The sequence below is a fragment of the Dermatophagoides farinae genome, chromosome 1 (genome assembly GCF_024713945.1).
Source record: "Dermatophagoides farinae isolate YC_2012a chromosome 1, ASM2471394v1, whole genome shotgun sequence".
Taxonomy (NCBI): Eukaryota; Metazoa; Arthropoda; class Arachnida; order Sarcoptiformes; family Pyroglyphidae; genus Dermatophagoides; species Dermatophagoides farinae.
In genome coordinates, this window is record NC_134677.1 from 1,307,560 (window position 1) to 1,313,612 (window position 6,053).

Sequence of the window (6,053 nt, forward strand, 5' to 3'; positions counted from 1 at the left end):
CATCATCATCATCATCATCATTGGTTGATGATAATCAATTGGTTATTTTGCAATTTCAATTTTTTTTTTTTTTGGATCGATTTCATTTATTCATTTCAATCGTCATCGTCGTCGTCGTCGGTCACGTGTGGTTTATATTTTAAAACCGAACAACATAAAATTGGAGAAAGAAAAAAATTTTGAATCCGATTTTTGAAAATTTTTTTCAACAAAAAAAAACAGGAAACTTTTGAATTTTTATTATAATTTTCATTGAAACTGATCCAAAAATTTTGTTTGTTTGTTTGTTGCCAAGTTTCCAAAAATTGTTCTTAAATGAAATGGAACCACACTCTTTTTCTATCTATAGATGTGTACACGTGAACTTTTGTGTGTGTGTGTGTGTGTGTGTGTGTAGAATCAAGTTTTCAAGTTTTTTTTGTGTGTTTGTTACAAACTTTGTAAAATAAAAAAAAATTAAACTCAACAAAAAAAAATACGAAATTACCCTAGCGATTCAAATTAGGATGAGAAAAAGTGAGAGACGAGATGAATGAAAAAAATAAGGTGATTTATGACTTGTTACCGGGGTGCTTCTACTGCCGCTGCCACTAAATGAATATAAGAAGAAGAAAATGTAGGATGGTGACACGCGTTTACTGTTATTTTTTATTATCATTATATATGTTCCTGGATTAACAACAACAACAACAGAGTGAAACTAGAAAAAAAAACCCTAACCAATTAAAGAACGAACAGCAACAACAACAACAAAAAAAATATGCGATTTAACTGGACGATTTTGTCTGTCTGTGTATGTGTGTGTATGTGACATTTACATTTGGATATTATATTGACTTGAATCGAGGATGTCATTTTACATTTCCTTTATGGCTATTTTTTTTCGTAGTTGTAGTTACTGTTCCAATAATAATAATGGTTTGCCCGTTTGTTTAGTTGGTTGTTGGCTTCCTCAATTTTTCGCCATGATCAATATGTAAAAGGCAAAAAAAAAAAATTGTGGAGACCATGACTTTTTTTCAAACATAACGAATAAACATTTTGACTAGCAATAAAAAAAGATTAAGTCAAATGGGATATTCATTTTTTTTCTTGGTTCCATAAATTTTTCTCTATTTTTTTTTGTTTGAATAATTTTCATTTCATTTCAATCAATTGGATTCAACAGAAAAATAAAACATCTATATATCGTTTGCCATTTACCATCATCAATGATTTGCATATGATCCATTTTATTCATACATACACACACACGCACGCACACATTGATTAAGTCATTGAGTTTGTTTTTTAAATTCTGGAATGAATGAATGATGAACGATAAATAAATATTCATTTGATTATCAGCATTATTATTATTATGGCCATCAACATCATGATGGTGGTGGTGGTGATGGTGATGATGATGATTGTGAATATATCACATGCCGGTCAATTTAATCAGATTGTCATGTGGATGTATTTTATGTTTGTAAATTTTTATATCTATATATCGGATGTGTGTATATGTGTGTATGTAACATTTTGAACATTTTTTTTCTTCATTTGCTACAGCAATGGATTCAATGGCTCAATTTTTGTCAATAATCCTTTTAATGGCTATTGATAATAATCATTTTCATTGTGTATGTGTGTGAGATCGTTAACAGCATTTTTTTTTAATATTTTAAAAGAGAAAAAAAAATGACAAACACACACACACACACACATGACAAATGTACGCAAACACACACATATATAAATGACATTAAAATCATCATATCCTTTCGTCGCGTGTCCACATATTCCATGACAATCGAATTTATTATTTTTTATTAGTTTTTTTTTCGTTTGAAAATATTGAAATTATTTTGTTTTCTGTGAAAAACAAATTGAACGTTTTTTCATGAATATTTGAAAGAATAAAAAAATTTTTATCGTTTAAAATTGGAATTTTGATTTTTATTTCACGATGGAAAAGGACGTGACTAGAAATCGCAAAACAAACAAAAAGCAAAGGGTTCCGTTTCCTATCCGATTTTTTTTCTATGGGTGAAATTGGCCAATGATGGAACCTAATAACATAAAAACATTAATGATGATGATGATTATGATTATCATGTAATTTTTTTTTGTTTTGTTTTTTCTCTTTTTTACTTTCAATAAATACCAGAATATCGGTATATGTGTGTGTATGTGTTGGGTGTCGGTAATATAGCAATATCATTTATTTATTTATATTTATAATCTTACTAATCTGAATGAATGTTTGACACACGCGTTTTTTTTGTGTGTTTGTGTGTGTGTGTGTGATCATTATAATTTTTTTTTTCTCTCTCTCTCTATCACCAAAAAATTCTGTAAAATTCTATTACAGCAAGTTATAAGCCATTTACTTTAACCTCTTTTGTCTCATGTCATGAAGAATGAGTCAATCATCAATTGTTTGTTTGTAATATGATGATCACACGCCAAAGTGCCATATGAAACATTGACGTGTACACACACACACACACTGATGATGATAACAAACTACAAGATACAGAACAAAATTCGTTTGTACATAGAAAAAAAAAATTTCTTTGACTATATACACATATAGTAAGAAACGAAACATAATCTAAGTTTATGTTGACAGTTATGTTTATTTAGGTATCCGTAAAAATGTTCAAATTTTTTTGTTTTGTTTTGTTTTTCAATACTTACTGTGTCCCCAAGGAGAACCGAACAACATACAACAGACAAGGTCCATGTATATAATACTGTCACATAATATAACCGTTATCATCTCATCACCGTAAGGCACTTGATTCATTTTATCAAATTTTTTTTTTCATTCATTCATTCAAATGTAACAAGATAAATCCATGTGTATGCGTGTGCGTATGTGTGTGTATCACACGGGCTAATTTACCGTGGCACGTGGATGTTGTATATTTTTTTTTGTAGTGAAAAAAAAGTTTAAAATTTTGATTTTTTTTTTCATTCTTGTTTGTGCTTGTTTTGTTTGTCACTAGATACACACACACACACACACAACAATGGATGACAATCAATGATGATTACTTCTTTTTCTTCTTCTTCTTCTTCTCCTGATTCTGTGAATTATTTTATTTGAAAAATGTTATGATTATTTTATGATTATGATTATTATTATGGAATTTCATTTTCTTCGAAAGACGTACATACAGCAATGTAGTCACTACTAACTGGAAAGAATCGTGTGTTCGTGTGTGTTAATGTCATACACGTTTTCTCTATAGTGTGAGCTGATTCCAATATATTCCTTAAACCTATATAAAAAAAAACGTCGTCAACATAAATATGGGTAGTCAATGATGATACAATCGTTAGGAATTGTATGAATTTGACTTTTATTTTGGAAATTGGAATACAATTGACTTTTTAACCCCTGGTAACACACACACACACACACACACACACACACACACACAGACAGTTTATCCGTTATTTTTTTTCAAACTTTCTAAATTGATAATAAAACATCAACAGTGTGTGTATGTGTATTAACAATAACCCGATCTAGGCAGAAAAAAAAATCGAGAGCTAGATAGAGATAGAGTTACCCTAGAGACTGTTGGTGAAATTTATATTTATTTTTTTTTCTCATTTTCATCAAGAATTTTCATTGAATTGAATTGCAAATAAAAAAAAACGGTTTCTTGCGCAAGAGGAATTTGTTTTTTGCTTTTTCATTATTATTCCATTGTTGAGTCATTGCTTCATTTTTGTTTTGTCGTAGAAAATTATCCAGGAGTTTATTTATTACCAGTTGTTGTTGTTTTTTTTGCACAAACAAACAGGAATGGCAATTAAAATCAATTTGGTTCATTCGTTTTTTTTTCATCTAAAAATAGAAATTATTTATCGTTCAATTAGCGTGTGTGTGTGCGGATAGTGGCAATTGTCAATAGCCAGTGGTTTACTAACAAGAACGGCAAAAAAAAAACGCAATTTGCATATATAAGTAACCTTTAAAAAACATTTCAAAGATTTCATTTTATTTTTTGCCGCCAATTTGATGGATTTATTTCGATTCAATGGTTTTTTTTCACACACTTACACACAAAAAAATCGACACGTTCTTGGATAACAAAAAAAAACCACCACCACCACCAACAAATTATTGAAGACCAACTACCGATTTTTTACATTTGTATTTGACGAAATTATAAAAATGTGTGTGTGTGTGTGTGTGACTCTTTTCACACACGTCATACGATTATCGATTTCCATTAAGCACATCCACACACACACATTTTTTGTTGTTGTTTGTTTGTTTGTTTGATTATTGATGAAAGTTTTTTTTTTTTTTTTTTTTGACAAAAATTTGTATAAATTTTTTGTTGTTGTTTGAAATTTTTTTATTTTTAATTTACATAAGTGCTTCTATGTGAATAAAAAAAACCATTGAAAATTGATTGATGTGATGATGATGCTGGTTTTTTTTTGGAACCTGCTTTCACTCACACACACACACATACAGAGAGAGAGAGGATGGTTCCGAAACATCAAACAAACAAACAAACAGCCAAATCAATCCAAAAAATGGACCGAATCATCATCATCATCATCATCAACAGCAACTAAAAAGATTCTGAATCCAGATCCATTCAAATGGAAAAAGAGTTGTTGTTGTTTAAATGGAAAAAAAATATCAAACTGCTGCTGCTGTCAAACGAAAAACAAAAATGGCTGGTATTTTTGATGTTTTTTTTGAGTGTTTGTGTGTGTGCGTAGGCGTTCATAGTGGTGTAATAATTCACACACACACACATACTAACACGTTGTAATATGATACATCCATCATCATCATATACATAATGTAATAAACCCGTTAAAAGCCTGTTGTTGTTATTTTTGTTACATTACACGAAAAAAAATACGCTTACCATGCATTTATTTACAAGTCACAAATTATACATGGTTTAATTCACACCAAATATAAAAAAAAACATCGATTTTTTTTTGTACGAAAAAAAACACCGAAAAAAATCCTCCTCTCACTTTCACTATCTACGAATTATTACAACCGGATCAGTACTGCTAGTGGAGAATGTAAAAAAAAATTGAACAATCAAAATGTAAAAATTCTGAAGAATTACCGGTTCAGTTGTAGAAAAAAAATAATCCCATTTTTCAAGTAGAAAATAAGTTATCAATACCCGACACGGGAAACTCATTGAACCGATTTTTTTGGATGATTGTGTGGTGTTGATGCTGGTGGTCATCATCTGGTTTTGATGTTTGATTTTCAAAAAAAAATTTTGTATTCTGAATTTTTTTTAAATTGAAAAAATTCAAATACCGAGTAACCAGGAAACCTGAAACGATTTCCGTTCCTTTTCCCCCTACTGAATACCATACATCATTATTTTGATGATGATGATGAACTCAGCACACACACACACCACACACATACTCAGTATACATAATTAAAAAGTTTTTTTTTCTATTCAATCACAGGAAATTTTGCTGAATTTGATGAATATTGGTCTCTATTGTCATTTGATTGGTGATGATGGTGGTGGTGGTGGTCGTGATCGTCTTTTTTCATTTTTTTTCTCAATATTGATCGCCAGGAAAAAAAAGACACGCGCCATATCATCGTGTTTGTTTCATTTTAATGTTATGAAATGAAGAAGAAAATGGCTGAAAAATTTTTTGTTTCATCCAAAAAAAAAGTTTCATTTTTTATCAACAATAACGACGGATGGCTTGACCTGCTGCTTCTGCTTGTTCTTTTTTTTTTTTTTTTTTTTTGTATTTTTTTTGATTGACTTGAATACTGGCAGTGGTGATGGTGTGACGGTGATTGTGATTCAATCCAATCAAGAATAAAAGGGGGTCCTAGAGAGGATTGACAATCAACACACACGTACCATCAACAATGATCCAACAACAACAACAACAACAATCAGTTCAAACACCGAAAAAAGCCGTAGAGACCAATTGTCATGGATAATTAACAACGACGACGACAAACATTTCAAACTCTCACCATTTTCTCATTACTTTATTATATCCCATCCATTTAATATGTGACAAGCTGT